Below are 26,804 nucleotides of genomic sequence, written 5' to 3'. Positions count from 1 at the left end.
TACGAAAAACAACTAAACTGCAGCAAATGTGACGAAAGATAATGTGTTAGTGTTAGGTTTTTGATACCTAAGCAATGAATGTATTAGTCTTACAATATTACGTTATTTTATTTATTTATTTATTTTAGTCTAAAGACGCTTTTTTATTGTAGAAACAACACTTATATATTCAACTCCGGAAGAGGTTTACCATCGAATACGATGATGGCACTCGCCACCCATTGAACAGTTTTATTTTTGGACATGATGTAAATAATGTATTATTATTATCATTTTCTATAATATTATTGAAATTGGTATACCAATGCGTGGACTGATATTGGAGGTAATTATTAATGTTATTGTCAAACAACGAAGACCTGGCTAGGTTAAATCCGTTGAGTATTTCATGTATCATAATATTCAGTTACTCAACCATAACTGTGAAGTACATGTTACAATTTTTTATAAATAAATATATGATATATGAAAAAATAATTCACACTATTGTTTTTGCTGTTAAGATGATGCTGTACCAAAGCTGTAGGTACTAACGCATGACATACCAAAATATACTTACGTTAAGCAGTTTCAATATTATGTGTTTAGCTTATATTAGAGTTAAAAATGACCTATTATAAAACTTAAAGTTAAGAACAATATCTGTATTATATTGTCAATTTGTACGGTATTTTAATTTTGCCAGCGAATTAAGTACCTATGTAAAATAATTATATTTAAAAATAATCATAATTAACATAAAAATTAAAGTATTGTAAGACACTGGCTAGAGACCACAGACAATATTTTTACCTGTAAGTTAGTTACAATAGGTCATTTAACTCTAATATTTAAGCTGTACATATTATTAATTATTGTTATGGTATTCGTTATAGTAATTCCAAGACCTCACATACGGTTACGAGTGGCACGACATCTTCTTGAACAAACATTTTACATTTTTTATATTAGATAATTATAGTTTTTGTGATTATTACTTGATTTTTAATATTAATGATTAATGCCAAAATTGTCATCATACTTCGCAGTGTTTGGACATCTCTCGTAGAAAAGTCACGTCGAATACAAAATCGGGTTTCGAGTGCATATTTTCTACCTAAAGGTAATTATTTTTCATTCGGAACATTAATTTTTACGCATAGTGTATTTTCATACGTTTAACGCAATGCCATTAACACGAGTGAATTAATACGATTTACTGCGATCGAATACATTCCAAAGTTCAGTCATCCGATCAACGTTAAGAAAATTAAAGAGAAACTGCTATTATATACGAATATAATAATATATATATGGTGTACCTACTTTCGGAAATAGCTATAATATTACGATACTCGAGGAAGTCCGGTTGTCAGTATTCCCATATCCTTTAGGTATAAGCACTCATACTCGTAAATGTATATATTGTGTTTAGAAATATTATCCGCTTTCGTTCGATCATTGGCCTGTCAAGATATTTTCCCCACAATAGCCAACAAGTAGCGGAAAAGATCATTTTAGATCGGCTGCCACGGGTGAAAATCGCCCGGGAACAAAAAATAAATAATGATAACAACAAAACAAAATAAATACTTGTCGCGTCGAATACATCGTCTCGACAGACATTGCGGCGTTGAGAGATTATATGCCTCATCTCGTTGCAGGATATTCCGTCTGTACATTTTATTTTCTCAGAATTTGGATGCGTGTGGTCGCGCGAGGCCGTTGAATCGTATGACCGTAGACACTACACAGACATCTCTGTACTTGCTATTATATAGGGGGAAAAGTAGTCGATTTCGTCATCATCGATGCGATTGACTTTTTAATGTCTAAGATCAAACATAATTTAGTGAATTGATTTTTTTTATTTTTTATTTTATCTCCGTAATTTTATTTCGTTTTCCGTGTAAATAGATTGTCGAGAAACACAGACATCGGTCGAGTGCATTTAAGACCATAATTTATCGATACGAAAGTCAAAACGAGGAAACGCGCCTACTGCTATGTAATACATATTTTACACTCTATAGTAGGAAATACTTATTTTCGCGCGAACTCCAAATACACGAAAGAAATTGTGCCAAGAAAGTCCAACCATTACAATATGGAGAGAATAACGAACTCTGTCGAAGGCGCGTCATAAATATTATTCTGTCATCTGCAGCCACCGCGGTCGCCAAACACGTATTTCTATACAAAACATTTTTATTGTTAATTATTTTAAATAAACATCGCAAGTCGGAAGATGCACCGATTGTCAATAACGATTTCGTTTACGAGCCGTATTGTTTATCGTCCATTATTTGTATTGTGTTTTTCCTCCTTCGCACGCGCGTATTCATTCCATTTTTCTCTTCGCGGTCGTATATCCGACCACCGCATTATATCCGCCTCCGTGTGTTCTGGTAACCCGTTGTGTGTGTGTGTTGGAAAAACGTGTTAAATCATTGACGGCGGCGGCGTCTCGGTCTGCCAGAGGGAAATCGATAAAAATCTAACAATATACGAATACGACATATATACATGCGGTATACCGCAATTATAATATGCGCCTATACCGCAAACAAGTTTTCCGAACAACCCCCGCGACCCGGTCCACGCGCGCCGGACGAGTGAGTACTCTGCAGCGTATATACACATTCAACAACGTATTAGGTTATACTAATCATTTATCATTGGCTGGTAATAATACACGTCGATGGGGTGTGGGCGCGGGATCCTTTGATTTTAACTGTACGCGGCTGGCAGAGTGCGTATTATTTGTTCGCGCGCGCGCGTATTTCATCGACTTTACACACTATTTACGAATCAAAAACAAATTAGGTACACGCACATGGAACGCGCAAACATATTAGTTGGTATTTATTTGAAATACTTTAGGTGGGTATTATGGTCGGTAAACACGCCTACCATGAAATATAATCAAATAAAACTACCTATTAATTAAATCGCAACTGATTCGAGTGTAGGTGTATTAGAATATTACATCAAAAGGTCGTAGGTTTATTGAATATTTTGCGAACGTGAATATATTGGTTTTTAGTAACAAACGTAACTACTGCGCTATAACGGCACTTTGATATTGACTCTTTTCAATATTTCCAAACGGTCTTGCAGCGTACCTATAATATGTCAGTTATGTTTGCTCGGGATAACCACTGCTTACCTATTAAATAAGCGATTCGTGTTTGAACTCAAAACTGTATATAAAGAAATTGAACGTGTATAGATGATATACGTTTATGGAGTATATTAGATTATTCCAAAGAAAATCGATGTACACAAACATATATATATATATATATATATAATATTATTTATTAGTCTGTTATTTTTGTCTTTTGGTAACAGAACACGTGCTACGATCAATGTTTCTTGTAGCAAATTGAATCTACTTGGTACAATGGAAGATCAAAAGTAAAAGAGTTTCATCCGGTACCGGCATCGTTATTAATAGTTGGGAGAAATAAATAAAATACGGGAATACTGGGATATTCGTACAGCACACATTTTTGACAAAATGTATTTTATTATTTCGTTGTAATTTAAAAACGAATAATTTATCGTAGGACTTGAAATTTTCAAAATATTTAATCTTGTCTTCTATACATTTAAATGTTTACATTCGGCCAAACAGCTTGAAAATTTAATACAAGATTCCTCGATTCGTTATTACTGGAATATCAAGACATATTTTATATTAGCTTTTAAAGTTTGAAGAATATCATAAAAATCGAAAAACATTGGTAATATTATCTTGTAGTCAAAAATGTATAACATTATTATTTTAATACAAAAAATCTTATACAAGTATAATACAACATTACTCATTAGTTGTATTCATTAAATTTAAAAGAAATATGTTGTACATAAATTAATTTATAAGCATTTTAAACTTAAATCTTACAAAAACAATTTATCATTAAACGATTTCTTTTACTTTATTATTATTTAAGACATTTAGATTGTGGAAACTTATGCTATTCAACTATTACTTTAATTATGTTTTTATACACATATTTTCGCGTAAATACTGAATACCATCGTTTATAATAGGAAAACCGTTTGAAACATCAGACGTCTATTAGGTATTATCGATATGAAAATGACTTCAAAAGTTATTTTGATCTAGTAATAATCAAATTTGATAATATATTTGGCAATATGCATTTACATATCATATTATTATTATATTAGAATATATTATATGACAGCACTATATTCGGGCTATAGTGGAAATATAATATTATTGTACTCAGTACAAATGCACATCAAAATAATATAATTTAGGTATAATAATATGTTGTATTACGTCGTTCATCATGTCTGTATAATAATTTGTTTATACGTAAATGTTCGAGAAGTTATTAATTAGTATAAAAATACTACAATATCACTAATTTTTATTACATTCTAAGGTTAGTTTTCTGGTTTGTTATAAAATGTAAAATGGGTCACATAGAGGTAACATCCAAATTATTGAATTATATTTTTCAAAATATCATTATTTTGACAGGTTCATAAGGCACTTAGATATTAAAAATAAACATGCAGATCAATTCAATAAACACTTAAATATTATAAGGTTACAATATTATAATGATAGTTTTATATAAAACGGTTTAAATTCGTACGAAATTAGTCTGAATATCTAAAAGTCATTGAGACACGCATTAATTATAAAACTAAACACACTGTTTTATATCATTTAAAATTTGATAAACAATACTGTACAGATGCATATTTTATTTCATATACGATATTAATGTTTTAATTGCTATTTCCAAGTATATTAAATATTTATAAGAACTATAAAAACTTAAATTTCCATTATGATAATCATAAAAAAGCCATGTCAGATACACTGCAGACGTCATAACTTCAAAATTGTATTATAAACTCACGGCCATTCTAATTAATCACGAAATCCCTGTACTGTGATCTTTGACGTTCCTTCAACTAAAATTGTATGCGCATAGTAGATTTAATATAATTCATTAATTTAACTGACATATATAAAACTACATTTTCGGTATACCACATTGCCATAGGTACAATACAATGATAATAGTAATATTTTTGTTTTACCTATCATCTTGAAATCATTCTAGTCTCGACAAGACATTGCAAGCGAACTTTGCTTTCAAATACTAAACGATCTTCAAAGGGACTCGAAAGTCATTTTTTTTTTTTTTTTTTTTTTTAATAATAATAATAACTCTTTGTTACGTGAAATGTTGGGAAATTCGTATTCAGAGAAAGAACGCTCTGAATAAATCCCATCTACTATGCAACCGGCGAGCGTAAATCGAATTGTCTGATAAATATGAGAGTGACATTTTGACTTTGAATGATTAGATACATAGATCTGCTTAAAAAAATTATCTATCCTGTAGTCTATACTATAATAGAATCAATCCGGGACATTTCAATATTTTAAAATACATTAAAAATTATATTTGTATAAAGTGTTTTACAGAAGTAGTAAATACACGAAAATAATGTAACTTCATTAGATTCCTTTTTGGTAAATACATACAATGCAAAAAATCATTATAATGTCGACAACAGAGATAAAACTACAATTATTACATAAATGTGAAAACAAAACGAAAAACGATTTACAAGAATTTGTATTGTGTATTTAACTGTGTGTATCCCAAAATAACGACATCATATTTTGATCACCACGTAACATTTAAAGGAAATAACAGCCGCTGACCAGTAAATTGTTGTGAATCAATAATATACATACCATCGAACAATGTTAGGTAGGTTATTATAAGAAAAAACAAATCGAAAATAGAAAAAAACAAATTTATACTACCTGCTGGCAGCTACTCGTGTACCGTTTTAAGCCAATAGTGGGTAATTAATATTTAATGTTTGATCGTATTTCCCAGTCGTATAAAAATAAAAAATAAAAAGTATGTATTTTAATCGGAATAATGTACTATACCTAATACGCCTGCGATGACGTATTGGAATTGAGCCACGTTTTAGCCACCGATATCCACATAATATTGTGTACAGTATTAATATCGTTATAAAATTATTAGTTGTCCTGTACCTACACAAGCGGGGAAAAACAATTATTTTTTTAATTCAAACATAATCATCCCGTATCTCAAAATTTGTGTTCCGTTGTTGCATTTTTTCTCTTTTTTCGAGTCCTTTTCAATCGCGTTTTCCCCCTCATACTACCCTCATTAAACATTTTTGAAATTTATGCCATAAAAAATCGTTTTTTATACGATATTTGTGTATGATGATATTCAATAGAATAATCGAATCTATACTCTTCTATAGTATATTTAGAATTTTAATTTCTGCGCGCAGGGGATATAAAACTAATATTGTTATTATTATAATACCGGTGTGTGGCGACGTCGTCGTCTAAACAGATACAATCTCACCCGCCGCAACCAGTTTTTTGTAAAAATGCGCGCGTGTATGTGTGTGTGTGTGTGTTGTGGACTATAATAATTATATTTGTTTATATTTTATAATATCCACAATATTATAACTATGTGCAAGTATAAATATTATTTGTAATGAATGTATTATTTTGTACCCGATTGTCGACTACGCGGCAGACATTCGGTGTGGTCACAGTCATAGAACAGACATCAGATAGCTCGGTAGTGGCGAAGTGACCGCAATGGTGTGATCTAAAATGTACTGTACGATTCGATAAAAATTTGTTTTCCGAATGCCAAAAATACAGTGCGTTTTCAGCGAGTTTCATTCCAAATTTAAAATCAGTATTACTATTTTTAAATTTACTGATGAAGATAGAAAATTACTTTGTACACTATGTAAATCGGTATTTTCTATAGGACACAGTGAACTTTCAGATATAAAACAACATACTACAAAAGTGAAAAAAACACTTATTGACATTTCCAGCAGCATCAAAATATGATTGAACATTTTTTTATTTTATTATTATATTTAGTTGGGTAACTTAAGTTTTCCGTATTTTTATTTTATTATAGGTCACACTAAAATAGTAATTCAATGTTTTAAAAACCTTAAATTATATCTGTTATAAAGTATACATACTTTGGGACTTTGGGTGGATGTCATTTTATGATAATCTTATAGTATCTATTACAAATTAAACATTTTTAAATATGTATTCAATTGTAATAATAATAATAATTAATAGCTACTAATCGAATGAAAAAAAAAATACTTAAGTGATCATAAAATATGATTTATAAATAATTTGAAATACTTATAAACTCACAACAGTTTGTTTTTCATTTAAAAAGTTTATTCAGTTTCAATGTACATTAAAATATGTTTGAAATAATTAACTAAAAACATAAAAAAAATCGTTTTAAGAAGAGTTTTAATTTGAATCATTTGCAATAATTTATTCAAATATTGTAATTTTAAATTCTATATTATTCAAATCTCAAAACATGCAGTAAACAAATGAAATACCGCAAAATGAAATTATTTTTATGGTATACTGTGTTTGCATATAATTGATTATTCCAATTTAATTTTTAACGATTGAAACTGTACCGAAACCTTTTAGACGACAAAAACATTTTTATTCTAAATGCATAAAAATATTATGTTTACAATACTAATCATGTTTGGATATTCTTTAGTTTTTAGCTGATGTCAAATAGCTTCAATTTTAATGATGTATTAGTTTATCAACTCGCCGTTCAAATAAAACCAAAAATGTTTAGATAATATGTTAGATTTTTCTATGTAGGTCGTTTTCTGTGTAGTGCTTTACCTTACACAAATTTGAGAATTTCCGTACAGATTTACGTGCAGAAATGTATACGAAATTGTCTGGCCTTATTCATATTTAAAATATAATATTTAATTTACGTGTAGTAAAAATTTCGCCATGATGTATAAATATTTAATACGGCGATGAATATACGAGTACACTCGTCTAAGTGTACTTGTCTTATAAAAAAATGTTAATTTCTATATAATACTACTTTGTAATTTTTAAACCTCGTCTGTCAAACATTGATCAATTAATCGATCAATCGGTTATCGGTTGAATCTCAAATAATAGAACTATTTCTTTAAAATTCGCGTAAGAGCCACTTTTTGTGGAGGTTCTTCGGATGTAGGCCTATTTAAATTTTATCGAGGCCTGTTACATAATATAGCTTATACATTTTTTCGTAGAGAAAACGTAAAAGTTTACTGTCTTATCATAGAGGAGTACATTATTTATTCTGTTTTCCGAAACAAAGCAGTACGCACACACGAGACTCGTGTCGTTATTGTCGAAAACCTGAGTCGAATGAAAATTTCTGGCTTATAATATATAATAATTTGGTGTGCATCATCGAATTATTAAAACGCGTATATATATATATATATATATAGTTGTATAACATAATAGCTTCGAATTTGCATTGAAATGTTGTACGCCAATTCCGACATATATATATATATATGTATATAATATATGCCAGAGCCGTTTGAATAATATGTGCGTCTCGGGCTCCACACACATATTTAGGTATACTACCGATGGGTTCTACCGGACAATTCAATTTTTTAAATGGACCGGAATATGTAAACGCGCAGACCTACGCCACACGCGCGCGGCGTGAAGCGAACATTAAACGGGAACGTGAGGGACGGCATTGGACACGCGGTATAAACCGCTTTTACGGTAAAATCGTTTATGAAGAACCCACACGGCGAGAGTATTATTATGGAGGCGTTTACGGCTAATAAAAGTCGTGTTTAGACCTTTACGGTCGTGCGTGGTCCGACTAAAATGCATCCACGTTTCAAATGGTCGAGAGCAGGTGTCTTCCGTTCAGAGCATTTCACGCGCGTTACAGACGATCGCCGCGTGCGCGCGTGTTTACGCGTATATTGTATGGGGTTTACGAGGGGGTTTCTACTCAAAAAAAAAAAAAAAAAATGTGGGAAATTTAAAAACAATTTATTACCTATAATATTAACTGCCGTTGAATTCGTTTAATTTTAAATGGATAATGAAAAAACAAAAAAAAAAAATAGAAAAAAAAAAGGAAATGTAAACGCACGGTTCTCGATTCGAGTATACTTCCGAAGGCGTTTTAATTTTAAAATAAAATACCGTCCTAAAGTGAAATTCTGATGACGGTGACGGAAGACCGAACGATTTCGTGTCGATTTTATCATCTCAATAACAAAAACAAAGTGAAAACGCATCGCACGCGCACGCGCTTATATATTATTATAGTAATACCACTAATAATAAAGATAATATTGTACGTATATAAGACGTTCGGCCGATAACGAGGGCTGTGATTTGTAACTGTAATATAATACGCGTTCACACACACACACACACACACACACACATACACACACACCTATATAATACACTACCGTCGACGCCGCCGCATTGCAATTTGGCTGAATACCTACGACTGGAAATCTATAACGATCCTTACACTAATCCCTTACATTGTTTAGCCGTGCAAACAGTTGAATTCGATTTAAATCACTGCGCGATACCGTCCGTGGATATAAGTAGAACACCGACAAACGTTAATAGAAAGAGATTCGCCTAATTCAATTCCGTCTTAACTCTGATACGCGCACAGTTGTTTCTATAACTTAGTGGGTGCTATATTGGATTTCATTTTTTTTTTTTTTTTTTGGTTCTTGTTTTACGGAATAATTCAAAAACACGTTATTTACACTCACGCACATTATACTGACTAATAGTATTGTAAAACATCGTTAGCTCACTACGCTTCAGTATTTTAAATATGCAATGAAAACTAAACAATATTAAGTCTACATAATATTAAAACGTTTTATTTACAAGAAATTCCTGATAACGACATGTTTGGAATCCTCTCGACATGATATTCTAAACGCTCAAATTTTATAAGCGAAGATTCGACGGCCTCCGAAATTCAAATAAAATATTTGTTTAAATTTTATTGTTAATTTATTGTCACAGAGATTCGATTTTTTCATTTTTTTTTTTTAAATGCAAATTGACGGAAATACCGAAAAACGCGTAACGTATTGCAATGATTACTATTATTAAAAGTTTTTGAGTGATTGTCGACCGGTTCGGTTCGAGGGTGGTGGAAGATAAAAAAAAATGTATTATGCGACTATTATAATACCTTGGAGCGTTTGACTTTGCACCGACGCTTATTTTTATATCATAATATGATTTAATTACACGACCGCCAAAGACCGTATATATTATCATAATGCTCTGTTAAATATTGCGATGTGAATTTAACAATTTAATGAAAACAACGCCCCACAGGTTAAAAGTGTTTTAATTTATATATTTTATATTATTGTTTAAATAATAATGGTGTGTTACACGCTTTATGTTTGTCTCATCAAGAGATGAGCATGATCAATCGAAAACCAAGTGAGTGTGTTTATTTATACTTGAAATATTTGTTTTTTTTTTTTTATTGTTTATTTATGGTTTTTAATAGAAATGTACAATATGAAAAGTAAAAAAAAAAAAAAAAAAAAAATGATTAATTTTCTACAAAAACTTAACGTTAAGCGTCAGGAAATTATATAAAAATGTTTGTTTTGGTTTCTGTTTTATTTTATTTTTTAACGACATGTTTTTATTAAGTCTGTGATATTTTTTCCTAGTAAAAACAAAATTATACTTTGGGTTTTTGATTTCATAATTTCTTTTCACATCGGGCATAACGACCTCTTAATATGAAAGTATGTAACTCATATGAAGAATTAAAGACGAAGACTAGCGTCAAAGAAGCATGGAAATTTCTGCAAATCGTTAGATTGAAAAATGCAGAGATGTATTAATAATATGATGTCGAAGCAAAAACCGTTGAAAAAAATTCCAATTTACGACACATATTCGTTTATAATAATAAAAAAAAAATGTTTTTGAAAAAATATTTTTATATTGTTTCAAATAAATATCTACCTACTGACTTTTTTAAATGTCATCTAGTATTGTGCGTGGCGTGGCATGATACTCGTTAGATATTATACGGACCCTAAAGTTTTACGAGAAGTTTTGAATAATTATTGTCTTTATTCTATAATCAATAGGGTAATGTTTAGATATAAAATAAGTAATTATGACTTGTGTAATTTCTATAATATATGTCTATTGGGATTATTATAGTGTTATGTCATTGTAAGACTCGTTAGAGATACGAACGAAAAATAATCTTTCGATGAATTCGAGTTGATTAAAAAACAAAATTTGACTCAAACTTGCGCTTTGCACACTGAACAGGTACGTTTTGATGTGAGAAATGTTATTTGTTAATTGTTAGTTTGAATATTGTAATATTAAAAATACAATAGTCATAATTTTGCTTAAATTTGTGCACTAAAAATATTTTTAAATTAAGTTTTATAAAAAAAAAAATCACATTCAAACGTTTCTATATAAATATAGCACTAAAAATACAAAAGTAATACGTATTATATTAAACTGATATAATTTATATTATATTATTGTCCTGTACATAATAAATTATGGTTTTTATGGAACAAATTATAATTACAGAAGAATTTAGAAATTGTGTTTTTTTATTATAAAACAATAGATTATAATTTTATGCAAATAAATTACAGAAAAATTGTAAAACATTAAACTAACAATTTTTTTTTTTTAAGAGGGTAATTAAAAGGTATTATTTTTTCATTGCAATTATTGATCAAAACTAATTTTTAGAGTGGTAATCTTCTCGAGAAAATTCCGCAATATTATAAAACTTAATATCTATCGTTTTGAACATTAAAATCAAGCCTTGTAAAATACAACATGCGTTTTTACAACAAAAGGCTACTATGTGTTATCATAATAATAATTGAAAAGTATCGTCGATGACTATTTGCAGCAACCGTTTACTGTACATACGTGCCGGTCTACAATCCAATAACTGCAACTTGCAAGCACCGGTGTTTGAAATTACGAGTTATTCGTATACAGAAAAATAAACCATCGGCAATTTTCACTGATTTCAAGTACGAAAGACTAAAATTTGATAGATTCTTCTCGTGTCTTAAAATATAAATTTAGGTAAAAAATTATAACAATTTAAAAAAAATATATATTTGAATTGTTCAAATCTTTTTGTCATCGACAAAATAATTATTTAATATTATTTTATTATTATACTAAATACTTTACAACACATTTATTTTATCACCAGAAAATAATATGATATACAATAAATAGGAATGACCATGTTTACCTGTGGTTAGTCTATGGCTAGACTGCAGGTTTTCCTCGTTGTTGCAGATTGATATTCTGTCCATAGTTCGGTGAGAAATTTTATTCGCGAGCAATGCAATTTATCAAGCACATGGTCGGAAAGTCGGAAGTGCTCCGCGAGTGCGAAGTTAGAAGGCTGTGTAACCCGTCATACATATTATCCTTGTTATTTTAACGTTGATTCGTTGGAAACTTTAAGGTCCCGAATATGATTATAACGACAGGCATATAAAATATAATACGACACTCAAAAATACGGTTTTACTTGGGTAATAATTTTTATCTCGCATGCGCTTTTGATTTATTTTATAATACACAAACGTATAATTAAGTTATAGAGTTATATTCGAAAAGTTTATATGTCTAATAAAAACTTAGTTTGAAGTAATTTACAGGATTTATTTGGTGTGTTTAAACGATACACGCGCTTCAGTGTCAACACGATATGCGTTGTACATGTATAATACGTATATGCGTACACGATGCGAGGAACTACGTTATAATACACACACACACACACACACACACACACACATATTAATTAATTTATAAATATATAGTATCTGACCAGACAGTGTTGTGCAATTTGTATAGGGACATGCGAACGTACAAAATACGGATAAATAATGTGACCAAGTGATCTCCTCAAAAGTGCATATACGATTTGAGAACGCGTCATATTATATCATTATGCGGGTAAACATTAACAAATATTATTGTTTTCCCGATTTCATTCATAATAATATTATTCATATTATTTAACATTTAATCGACGTTACCACTGTGTGTAAGAATTTAAATTTCCACAAAATATAATCCCACTCCTACGTTCATCCGCGTTTGCCAGTAATAACGTTTTACGGCGATACGATAATATTCGACGTAGGTAGGTAGGTAAAATATGCATTCTGGAGAAGGTAATACCGAATCGCGTTAATAACAATTATATATATTGAAACATCGTATCGATATAGTTGTATTGTTCTATACGTTTATAAATCGCCGAGGTAAATCGCACAGGGTTGCCCCACAGGAAACCGAAGGATATTTTCAATTTAGCACTGGATTGATGAGCTTCCAATGCCGAACGGACCATAATGTATGGTTGGGACGAATAGGATTTTTTTCAAATCATATTTTTGCTACGACTTCTCCTTTAATATGATTAGAAAAAAATGAATTCGTCATCAAAAAAACATAATATTTTATGTTGCCGATGCAAAATAAACGACTGGAAGAACAATGTTGATATCTCCTAACGTTCGGATTACATAGGTTTCCATCGAATCCAATACTCCGTATTTTTTTTTCGTTGCAAAACGTGTATGGAAAATTTAATAACGTATTGAAAATAATTAAAATAATATCGTATAACTCGTAAGCGATAACGTATCTAGTGAGTAAGTTCGTCGCTTTCAACTACTGCCTAATAAAATGCATACAAATATGACTAGGTAAGCGTCACGTGAATTTAACCACATCAATATCCAAATATCAAATACGGAAACTGTTCGACACCACACAGATTTATTGAAATCACCAAATACCTACAAAAAAACCATTTGTAATACACGCGCACATTGTTGTTTCTAATACAGAGTAGAAAAATATGAAATAAATATTTACTTTTTTCAAAATCTAGTTATACTATAAACGTACTATTCAAATAGTGTGTGTGTGTGTGTGTGTTGCTTTATCTTTTATAACTTTTCCAAACCAAAAACTGTCATCGTAAAATACTGATTGCTCTGATTTCTTATGTGTTATTTTTTTTTTTATAAAAAACGTAAACATATTAGTAAAACGAACGAAAGGTAAGTTTTATAATGTATTGAATTTGTATACATTTCGGATAAATCAAAATAATTTTAAACATTAAAAAAAAATAGTCATTAAACATTCTTGAAAATCAATTTTGTGTGTGGTTTTTCCCATGTATGATGACCACAGTCATCGCTCATAAAGTCATAAGTATTATTATTAACGTTTTGTTGTTTTTTCAGTTGGTGGTGAGGTTTATTACAGTGTCCACGAGATTTTCTGCGATATTAACGAGCGAATCGTGTACCTTCTATAAGTCGAATTCGTTTTTGTCGCTCAAACAAAATGTAGACCCACTCACCATTAAATTACATCCCTGCTGAAGCACAGCAGCAGCACACAACAACCAAAACGTAATAAAATGTGTCCTGAATTTTAAGTTTAACGATATTATATTATATCATGATGTATGCACGAGGTTTATTTTATCAAGAGAGTAGATACATAACATAATTTTATTATGTTACGTTGGGCCACCTTATATTTTGGTTACCTACTTTATCTCGTACAGCGGAGAAATGTTTTTATATATATATATATTTACGTTATTTTTCAATAGTAATTTGTTTGATGTCACGTCGGTCCGTGCAAATGTATCTGTCTAGGCGTGCGTATACGTCGTAGAAGTTTGTGAGCGTAGAAAAAGTGAAATACAAAGAACGCCAACGGGACGAGATGGATAGTAACGACCGGAGGAAAGGAAGGTGTTCGGAACCGGGGTGCCGTCTTAAAATATTCAGAAAAATCTTTTGGCACGGGCGCCAACGGTACTAATGAATCGAAAAAAATAAAGGTTTTTTGAACAATAGACGAACAACCCGTAACGTAAATAAATGACCTGATCCTGAGGACGTTTCTTTACTTATCTAGATTGGTGACTTTTCAACGGAGGGCGAAAAAAAAACAAAGTGGTGGAGCGAGTAAAGAAAAATTGAAAAAGGTAAAACGATTTTTATATTTCTCTTTCCACACCTCCGCGGGCCGGGAACGGAAGATACGATGAACGGCGCCGGCGGTATTCGCAAGCAAAAAAAAAAGCTAGTCACGCGTATAGTAAATTTTAATTTTTATACATTTTGTATGTAGTGTCGCACTATTATATTATAGCCGATCGTCGTCGGATAGAACGGTTTTCAAAACGAGTTTTCGACTACATGTTATTATACGAACTTACGAGAAACGTTAATGTCCCCACTGTGCGTTACTCAATTAACGTGTTTTATCGCGATTCTCGAAACGCTATTTCTTGGACGCTAAACTGTCATAAAAATAAAGTTTTGTATTTATTAGAATATAAATATAAAAATAAATAAATACGATTCTTGCAGAATAGAGGTTGTTTTTAAAGTAGATAATCCTTTTTAACGTTTAAAATCCGACATTCTCCGACGAAAAAGAAATATCATTTAATAATATTTTACAAACGAAAAATGTTATTTACATCATACTATGATTAATGATTACGCAATATAATCGAAAAGTTATACTATCGCGTTTGCAGTAATACTTTACTGACAACTGAAATATGTATAAAAACTAAAATATTAACTTTCATTAAAATTACTAAAAGTGGACATTTTTCCAATGGTCAAGTAATGAAAAAAAAAAAATAAAAAATAATTTCGATTTTAAGTGATGCAATCAAATTAGCATTTATGACGTAATAATAATGGTAATAATGCTAGCCGGTATGTTAAAGTTTGAAAGAACAATAAGTAATCTATTTTTTTTATTACCTGCAACTAAAGGTCACACAGTCAAGTAGATAAATTATAATATTTTATTAGACATCCATACTATCATACATTGTAAATAGCACATTGAATGCAGACCTAAATTTAAAAATAAAGGCATGCAAGTGGGTACACGAATAGAAAAAAAACGAATAAAAATTTCTCATGTCTACAAAAAACTGAAAAAGACAAAAAAATTAAAAAACGTTTTTTTTTTTTAAATTTTATCGTATAATAAAAATGATAATATCAACATTTTTTGGTTAAAATTTCAAGTATTTACGGTTATACAGGTTATACTTATTAGTTTTTGAGGTATATAAAAAACGTATTGGGTAGGTATGTAATATACATACATAAAAATCAATATACATTTATTTCATTTTAGCTCCGCTCAGAACTTAAAATCCCACGTTTTTGTAAACTAAATCACTAAATAATATTTTGATTATTTTTAATGGAAATCGTTATATATAGCGTAAACAAACAAATATATATATTTTTTTATTAAATAAAACTCTAAAGTGTATACGTTATTAAAATCGATTAGTTAATTTATTAAGTTTAAGGTTAAAATAATGAACCAACTTGATAAGTTAACAGAGGTAAAAATAATTTACTTTTCAACTATTTATTAAGCTTCTTATCTAATCTATTCTCATCTTTAAAAATGATCGATTTTATGATGCCGTTGTACTTTTTGAATGTAATTTATTATATCACTGAAACTGGCAAAAAAAAAGTGTAAACACTTGGGTATTAATAGTTACTTAGTATAATATAATATGTAAACAATGTATTTACTCAGAAAATAACGAACTTCACTATTATTTTTTGCAGGTATAATTCTCTTTTCTTTTTCTTTTAACGTGACTTTTCGTAATAAATATATTTTTTATTGAAACATAATAATTAATAATATTTATGTCAAAACACAATACGATAAAAATAAAATCGATGCATTTACTTTAACATATATTATCCAAGTATGTTATATGAAATAAATAATTTGATTTTAAATTTGAAAAAACACAATTATGTAAGATATTTTGATTACCTGTCATAGGTCCTATGAAACGTCAGTACTTTAATATTTGTTAGTCGGGAGATTTTTATATTTTTATTATTGTTATTGAGATTAAATAGAGTTATACTTTTGAAAATGATTTTAATTAGATTTATTTAAAAAAAACCATTATTTATACAAACATTTACCTTTAATTAGAATATTTAAATACCATATTAATATTCTACGTCCGTAGCTTAAAAACAACATATTTACATTTCCTTATATTAAAAAATATTGATTAAGCTTCTCAAAGGGATCAACATCTATAAAATTCTTCAGTTTCGCTACCTGCCATCATACTGGTATACTACCATCATTTTGAGTGGCTCTAACACAGCAGTGATCATAAGGTATTGTTTCATGTGGCAATACGCAGATGTGTTATGTTATCTTCCACCGATTGAAAATAACCAGTTCATTCGATCGGGCGTGATCGATACGATTTACAGATAATATACAGCTAATATTTATTATTGTGTTTATATTTCGCACACTGAAAAGTCACCAAAATACCGTCACGTGGCCTGAATTGTTCTACCCCGATAGGCGGCCCGACACCGCAGCCCCGTTTACCGGCATACAACGATTTGTGTGAGATAAGAGAAAAACTGTTTTACCGCGCTCGGCCGGGAACAATACATTTTATATAGTAAAACGGTTACTACTATTCCGGACACGGTGTATGGATCATAATAATAATAATAATAATAATATACATCCAAAACATTTCGCGGGTAAAACGTATAAATTTCGCGACCTCCCGCCCATTATGCCTATTATTATACGTATCGTTCTATATTTCACGCGCCTTAATATTTTCATCTACTAAAGTCCAGCGGTGTGATACCGTATATCGTGTGTAGTTAGGAGTAAATAAATAAAACCGCCGAACACCGCAACGGGTATTTATCATTTTCCGTATCCGAAATATTTTTGGAACAAACGCCGCGCCGCCGCCGTCGCGCGCAGCTGTGTATTTCCGATTCGTATGAATTCCGGACACGGAAGGATAAATGTATGTGTTCAAATCATGAGCGCACAAAGCTTGATCATCGCATTGTCAAAACAGTAATAGGATTTGATGCGAAATCAATAATTCGGAAATTCTTAGAAATATTAACTCGGCATTGTCAGCAGGAAAAATAAAAAGTAACGAAGACAGCGGCGCGTAGCTCTGGTGAAAATACAATTTAAAAACAATACGTATATCATATTTACTTTTTGCACGTTTTCCACGCACAGTGGATATAGGTTTTTTAACACTGACGAAAATATAAAAAACACCGTCGACATAATATAATCACACGCGTCGTGTTATTGTATATATCGTTACTTCGAACTACCTGCAGCACATAAATTGCATAAGGATAATAATATATTATTATTATTGTTATTATTATTATCGCACGAAAGATGTTCGATATATTTTCGCGGTACAATTATACCCCCTCGACTTTGGAAATCAATTCTTGACGTGAATAATATCATATTTGTATACCGATTAATTTATAAGCTGCGATCTCCTACTTTGCTCCGTTTAATGTTACGCGCGTAATCGAGATCTGATATTTGAAATTTGAGATTTTTTTCTGTAGAGAATTCATTACATTTTTTTTTTCTGTATAAATGATACACGATTTTTTTAATTTGTCTGAGTATTAAACGAATAATAATATATCGTTTACTTAAGTAGGATTTACATTTTAAATACGCGTGATGCGTACGTAGATTTTTTTCCATTTTTCTTCACTCATCTAAGCTTATTTTGTTCAATGCTTGATGTTTTTACATGAATACAATACAATCAAAATAATACATCAATATAAAAGGGTATATTCTGTTCATAACCATAAGATCAAACATTTAAATTATTTATAAAATATAATGAACTACTATGACAAAAAAAAAAATAAAAATAAAAATAAAAATAACGATAAAATTATATTCATAAATTATACGTATTTTTTCTTTTAAAATTACAAGACGATTAGATTACATGTATTACTCTGTATATATGTCACTCGTCGTGTACACCATACGTTGCATACACTGTATGGACTTAAAGTTCACCTCGTCATGTGGTTGAGAGGCGTTTAATTACAAACGACGCGTTTACTTTATACCAACGTATTTATAATATTACTAGCTGTCCCGACACTGCGTTGCCCGCGTATTGCAAAAATGCTGAGGGCCTCAATCGAGATAAAAACTATCCTATCTTTTAAGTTGGACCAAAATACACACAATGTAAAAAATGTCATCAAGATCGGTCCAGTAGTTTCGGAGTTTATCCCGGACAAACACTGTGACACGAGATCTTTATATATAAGATGACCTGACTCGTGACGATCATCTGTGCATTTATTATATGTGACGTTTATAATATTGTACGATATACTTCCCTAAAAATTCCAAATTGCTTTCGAAATATAACGAATAACGGCAACAATTGAGAAACATTTTATTGATCTGATATCACATAATTAATTTTATATTGTTTTTGCTCTCATTTTTTTCAATCAATTTTCGCTGTTGGGGTTTTAAATATCAATAAATTCCACGGGAGCAAGATCGCGTGCTATTTAATGTATACAAATCACTGACCGTCAATTGGCCTGTTATTATTTTTGAATAGTACGGTTGAATGGTGTTTTTGAATTTAATTAAATTGACACATTTTCACGCGATTCTTTATTGGCTATTACGACAAATTGTTTACGTTTCATGAGTTATATTTTTATTTACATCGATAAGACTGAAGGACAACAAAAAAAAAAATACTAGCGAAACTATGATAAATAGATTGTTTGCATGTTAAGCGTACAAAAATATTCAAACAAATTTCAATTATCTAACATTGTCTGCGTAACGGAAAGAATAAAGTTTGCGATATTTATCTTAATAAAGATGGTAGGGAGACACGACGAATTTCTTTTAATATTATTACACTAGCGTTGTAAAATTATTACATAAAAATACCGTAAAATGTCAAGCTATCCACTTCGCGCAATAACACGAAAAAAAAATTATATGCGCAGAAAAACTTTCAGACTTATTGCCACTAATTTTACTGTGGAAAGCGGACATATATCTATCCGACTGATTACCTAACATAAAGCCGGACGTTTGAGATGATGTCACGCGCGAATGTGCGATCGGACGAGTAACATTTTTAGGACTACGTCAACACGTTTTTTGAATGAAACGCACGCGGAGATATCTATTCGACAAGATATTGTATTGTCAGTCATCAATGGTTACCAAATATTCGATTTCGAACACGTTTTGACCGACAAGTGTATGATGGGAAGGAATAGATTAGCAATAAAATCTTAGTACGACCTATGGCCACGGACAGCCTGTTCTCTGTACCTTCATATTTAACGTATTTCATTTTAATACGAAATAGTCACGAACAAGAACTTTATAGTATAAAAAATTATCACACTTGGAACACATCCGGGTCGACATATTAATCTATCTGGACTTTTAACATTCAGAAATTCTTGGAACTGGAACCCGATCAACAAACTTCGGTTTTCCACAAAATCGTTCCGTCTTGTGGTTTGTAAGTAACAATATTTTGACATCTATCGCGTTTCAAACAAATTGAAAATTAAATGGTTAACATTTCACTGTGGGACCGGGTTATATTATTCTCTAATATGTCCTAAATTAAATTAGCGTACCGCGGTATACCGATGTATCTGATGATAGTCCAGAGGTTAAGATTTTTATTCGGTTATTATGAACTTTGAATTGAATTATTTTTATCATATTTTCTTCTTGGACGTTTTGATATTTATCGTGGTGATCAGTATTACTTATCAACATGACATGAAATTACATTAAATTCCCCCCCAAAAAAAAAAAAAATAAAACAAACAAAATACCTATAAAGGTTCTTAGCACCGCATTTAACACTGTCAAAATTGTAGACGACAATTTTGTGATTTTGTGACGACATACTAACAAAATTAATTGAAACACAAATAGGTACTTACGTAAAATAATATTATCTCGATAATTTAATAATGAGTTATAAAATTTATCAAATTATTCGCTTATGTCTTTATGGCTAACTTTATAGATTTAATGAGTAGGTTTATCAATAAGTATCAGAGGGGAAAAAATTCTACCGCATTAATGTGTATCACGTTTTACCGGAACGACTAGCGTCACTTCAAATGGAATGCTACGGCTTTACGTTTAAAAATGTCCAACGAGAGCAGTTGGGTAAAAAACAGTTTAATTTTTATAGCTTTTATTGCTGAAATATCGTAAAACCATTTATTAAAACATCCACTAAGTATAGGTATATACTTATAGGTAGTTAAATAGTAAGACCCTGAACGGATTTTTCAAACGAACCCAGTTCGCGTTTTTGCTGTATAAATACATGTTAGGTGTACGAAAGTTTGTTGGATGAGTGCGCATCACTGTGAATACTGAAAGTATTCCGAAAACCCAGAACTATCGAATTGAATTTAAATTCCTGACGGTTTATTTTCTTTACCGGCGAAAAACGGCAATTGAAGACTACTACGAAATATACTCCGTTGCAGCAGCACACATTATTCGTACGAACCGTCATCAGGACTATTAAAGTGACAAAAAAATCACCCAATCATATTATAATATCTTACAATTATTTATTTTTTATCCGAATAATGCCGTTTCTGTATCAAGAAATAAAGCACAGTTGTGATCCTTTATGCGAAAATATAGACCTATAGAATTATATTTTATTCTTAGAAATGTGTATAATTGTCTTTCGGTTGAACAGTTCTACGCTGAATTACATAAAAAAAAAATTTTATTTGCTTATTTTGTCTTGTACATCTTCTGATCTTTAAGACTTTAACTTTGTTTCGGAAGGATTTTTATTGTATGCAGGTTTTATAACAGTTCAGGAATATTATGTATTTATTTTCAAAAGATATATCAACGTCATTCTTAGTTTTAATAAGTTTGCACCTTTACATGTACTTCCGAAGATTGAAGTTCATAAATTGTTGTATTTAAAAAACTTTTAAAAAATCGACTTGTTATCATTAGTTTTTTGTTTAGTTGTCGGCTATAATAGAAACACCACAATTTACATAAAATTTGTTGATGTTAAAACTGATAAATACGATACGGGTAAATAGAAAATATAATATATCAGGGGTGGCCAAACCGCGGCTCGCATCTTTTCGTAACATTTTTACAAAAAAAAATTTTTAATATGAATTTATTTATATATAAATTATATAACAAGGGACCACATATAAACGATGATAATTTTCATTAAAATATTAAATATAAAAATTATATAATAATAATATAACCTTTTTTTTTTTTTTACATTTTGACTCTTCCATATTTTATTAATATATTTGGTGTCTCGCGAGTATCTTCACGCTGACCACCCCTGTAATATATCACAACATATTATTATAATAGGTATATTATAACTTATTATGTGCAAAAAATGACATCCTTTAAGAGCGTCGCGTTGGGCACACCTCGAATATGGCCTTGAAAACCGTATCGCTATCGAGTATAAATAATATACGACTTGAAAACATTCAACTGCCGCCGCAACGTGGAAATTTCGAAAAAAAACGTAAGCGATCGTCTGTCTGGTCGGTCCGAGCTCAATCTGTTTTTGCCGAGCACGACTACTGTCACTCGGTCGCAGAAGGAAAGGAAAAAAATGGAAATAAAATTATGTACGCGAACCGTTATATTGTTGTTTTTTCGTTTTTGTTTTGCGGACAGTTAATTCCGAAAAATAACTTCGTCGCCGCAACGGCAGCAGCGTTTATATATAATGTGGATTTTATACACGCTAATGTACGCACGTATTGCATGAACTTTGACGTTCCGGGTTCTCATTTATCATTTCGTGTACTTCGACCGCAACGTACATTATAGTCGCGAATGTAAAAATACGAAAACGAATTCTTTTCAAAAAAAAAAAAAAAACGGACCCGACCGCCGCCGCGTGCTATTATAATACCGGTATAATTCGTTTATGATCATTTGGTCCCACAGAGATAAATTAAACGATATGACCTCGCGCGGGGTAAAAAGCATAATATTAATTTATTATTTTTATTATTACCATTACTACTATATTACTATATACGTACACCGTTACTCTGTGTCTGTGTGGTGACATGCACACAACACGGGCAATAGGTATATATTTCATATAAAAACCGAAATAGATTTCATATTTAATTTTTTTTTTTTTTTACTTCATTTCCCGTTCGCATGCGATACGATAAATATAGTAAATTCTTCAGCCGCTGCAGTTGATCGAAGTTTTTCATTCGATATACTTGAGTGATTAATGTTTTAGTCCTGAAATGCGATAGATATTTTTCTAAATACATTTTCTAAACGCCGTACGCATACACGCCCACTGTCCAGTATACACTTCGAATAGGTCGATTTTCTATTTCCTCAATAGGTTTTCCCCGGGCAGTATTAAGAAAAGCTATTGAAGTGCAAAAACGCGAGCGATTGAAGATCTCGAAACCTGAGTTCCGTTCAAAACCGGCATTTGAATGCGACGATATTATTTATCATAGCTTTCAAATTGAATGTCCGGCAACTACAACAGCAATGCATGACCACTAGCCAATAGCCGGCTGGGAAGAGCATCCTTGTAACGGAATTCATAATTTTTATTTTTATCCTTTGGATTTTAATTTTAATTTTAATGTTATACGTATATGCGTTTATACATAACCATAATATGTTAATTATCAGTTATAAGTAATCGTATTTGAATAAAATAATTTTAAAGACCGTTTACTATACATAGGTATTATTTTCATCACAGTAAGTTTGAATCGTCAAAATTATATACTATAGATATATTCTCTGACACAGAAGAATGTTTGAAAAACCACTTAAAATTATAGCAAAAAAAAATCACTTTGTATAATGTATAATATAATAATATACATTGCAGTCTTTTCAAGTGATATTTAAGATTGTTAACTCCTCTAGAACAGACATGTACAATAAAACTAGCATTTTGATTTTAAAACTTTTTTTTCGGTACGATTTATTAAAATATTTAAATTAATTTGTATTAAAAAATTTTAATTTTTTTTTTTAATTTTTCAAAAGTGTCCAATTATATTGATATTTTAATTAAAAGACAAAAAATTAAAAATTAATTAAGAATATAGGTTAATTTTAAATTATTTTTATTTTAGAGCCGTAATTTTAAATTCAAAATTAGTCTAAAAAATAAGCCTTCCCGGGTCTGATATCAAAAGTAAATATATAAGCGTAACATTTCCGGGGCAGTTTCGTACAAGTTTCCACAAACATATTATAATAATATACATATATGTAGAGTTGTCAGTCATTAATAATCTATAACTTTATAGAAAGTGCAACACCGGAATAATGCTACTTAGACGATTATTGATTTTCCCTATAAAATGGTGAAACTGTTCTGTCGTGCTCGCGTGCTTTTCCAAAACCATAAAACCGAAATCGAAACCGAAATCTAAATCAAAATCTGAAACTATATTTCGAGGTGGCGGTAAGTTTTTTCGGTTCTTGCGCGATCTAACGACTTCCATATAATATAATATAACTTCTATAATATGTAATGTAATAACATCGAACAATATAGTACATTATCTAAGGTAACGATGTACACTGTGTGCTGTCCCGATTCAAAAATATTGCTATACTAAATGTACCGTTTATGTTTATGTTATAGGTAAATGATAAAACCTTCTACGGAATATGTTGAAGATTTATTGTTATGGTTTCAGCAGGAAATAGTAAAATGATGAATTCCAACCGGCACGTATAATATTATACGTATGTAAAATATAACATTGTGTTTTCGACTTGTTTTACAGCAAGTTACTTTATTTACGGCTGAATCGGTTGAGAATAATGTGATATAATAGTATTCCAGTCATATCATATTATTATTATTATACGAGGTAAATAAAAATGAAAAAAAACGTATAATATTGATCACCATAAATTTCAATAACAAACCTATATAACAGTTATAATTTATAATTTATAACGTTGTTGCGAACGTTAGAAAGTTAACGGAAGACAACAACAATAGTAATATTGTACCGAATCGGATGCACACGAATTCCATATGGAAATCGAGTACATAAAAAAGTTATAGCCTCATTAAATGGATTAAATGGGTTTAATCACTGAATGAAGTTGAACACAAAACGTATTTTATTCAGACGCCTTATCGTAAATAACTGACGTTAATCTTTGATAGTGCGCATACAGTTCTTCGGGGAATTCGCGGAGTGTCATAAACACATTTTGAGCCATTAAATGTAGTAAACACTCTCGAGCACTGAGCTAAGAAGGAAGGGACTATCCGAGGTATCAACTGTGATTACGAGTACTCTTGTGATACGACGGATACGATATTATTATTATGGCATGCGTTTAAGGTAAAACGATTCATTTTTACAATCGATAGACGTATCGTCTGGACCAGACTGGGTAAAAAAAAAAAAAAAAAACTATGATTTATTATTAGTTTATTAGTACAATTTATAAGGATTACATTATTTATAACTTGAAATTCATAAATGTCATATATGTATAACACACAAGTAAGTATAAATACGTTTATAGGTCATATGAGCCAATAAAATATAATTTTAACGAGGGTCTGGATTTTTAGGTGTTATATGATATTATAATATTATAATTTGCTGAGCATGATACCTATAATATGCAGTTCTTAAAAGTGGAAAGTGTGGACGATTAGCTCAACACAGAGTTAAACGTGAGAATATTTTCTTGTAATATTTTAGAATACAACAGGGGTTAAGGAATTTTTAGTATCATCTCGAACATATTTTTAAATATTTTGCAAATCGTAAAAAAAATAATATTTATATATTTAAATTTTTAAATTTTATTTTATTTGAAGGTCTACATTTAAAATTATATCGTAGTTTACAAATAAAATAAAATTATATACATAAATTATATTTTTTTATATATACAGCGTAATGAATTTATGTTTATGTATTTTCGTATAATTTATATTGGTTTTTAATTTTATTATGAATTGTAACATTTATTTGTGAAAGTTATAAAATGCATATTTTAATGGTCATTGATTATTTTTCAGTAAAAACCCTTATTTTCACATTATAAACATAATATTAGGGGGGTATTTTAATTATTTTTAAACCTGCAAAAAATCCGTACCCAATTTCAACTAAAAATATAATTATTCATATCAAATAAAAATAAAGCCAAGTAAAATTATTGATCACGATCGCGATAATTATGTGTTCATACAGAATTGTTTATTTTTGATGGTGAAATTATATTTAATTAACATCAATATTATATTACCTTAATGTTTTAAGTATAATAAAAATAATTTAATAAATGTTTTTATTTTTTGAAATCTATTAATTTTATATTACATAATTCCCTGGTAATCGGTTAAATGTTTTTTTTTTTTTTTTTTTTTAAACAAACAAATGTCTTAATAAGTAGTTACCTGCAGTTGTATTTATATCGTAAATGACGTATTATGTGAACGAAATCGTTTGAGAAAAAATAATCTCCTAATTGTATCATACTGAGCTGTGTTACGTATAATAACCATTGGGAAATCTTTCACTCGGTCTATGAAAATAAGACTAAATAATATTATATACTTCCGTCGCCATCCCTTTGCACACGCCCACGGATGTTTTAGTATCTTTTAAATACGTCTTTATGGCGTTTATCACCCGATCTATTCGTTCAGCACAACTTTCGAGCTGTCTGTTACGATGTCAGTAAGACGTCTCAATTTATAAACCATTATTTTAAACAGTTCCTTGCAAAGGTAGGCGCCATACACACTGATTAAACGTATACCATTCAACTAAATTCATTTAGTCTGTATCGAAAAAGTACGCGTTTGAGCGTCATTGTTAATAAGCTACTATTT

At 30.2% G+C, this 26,804-nt stretch overlaps 1 protein-coding gene across 3 annotated transcripts in view; it reads left to right on the top strand.

Annotated features, from left to right (window-relative positions):
* The window catches only part of LOC113551894 (cell adhesion molecule 3-like), a 405,828-nt gene that overhangs the window by 7,155 nt on the left and 371,869 nt on the right, over window positions 1–26,804 (top strand). The window contains exon 1 of one of the 3 annotated variants that reach the window (XM_026954457.1): window positions 274–325. The exons of the other annotated variants lie outside the window; for them this stretch is intronic. The gene's annotated coding sequence lies outside the window, so the exon portion shown is untranslated. Of the gene's footprint in view, window positions 1–273; window positions 326–26,804 lie in introns of those variants that run through there. 3 annotated transcript variants of the gene reach the window in all.

Source organism: Rhopalosiphum maidis, chromosome 2 (assembly GCF_003676215.2).
Source record: "Rhopalosiphum maidis isolate BTI-1 chromosome 2, ASM367621v3, whole genome shotgun sequence".
NCBI classification, from domain to species: Eukaryota; Metazoa; Arthropoda; class Insecta; order Hemiptera; family Aphididae; genus Rhopalosiphum; species Rhopalosiphum maidis.
This window is presented reverse-complemented; position numbering and strand designations above follow the sequence as displayed.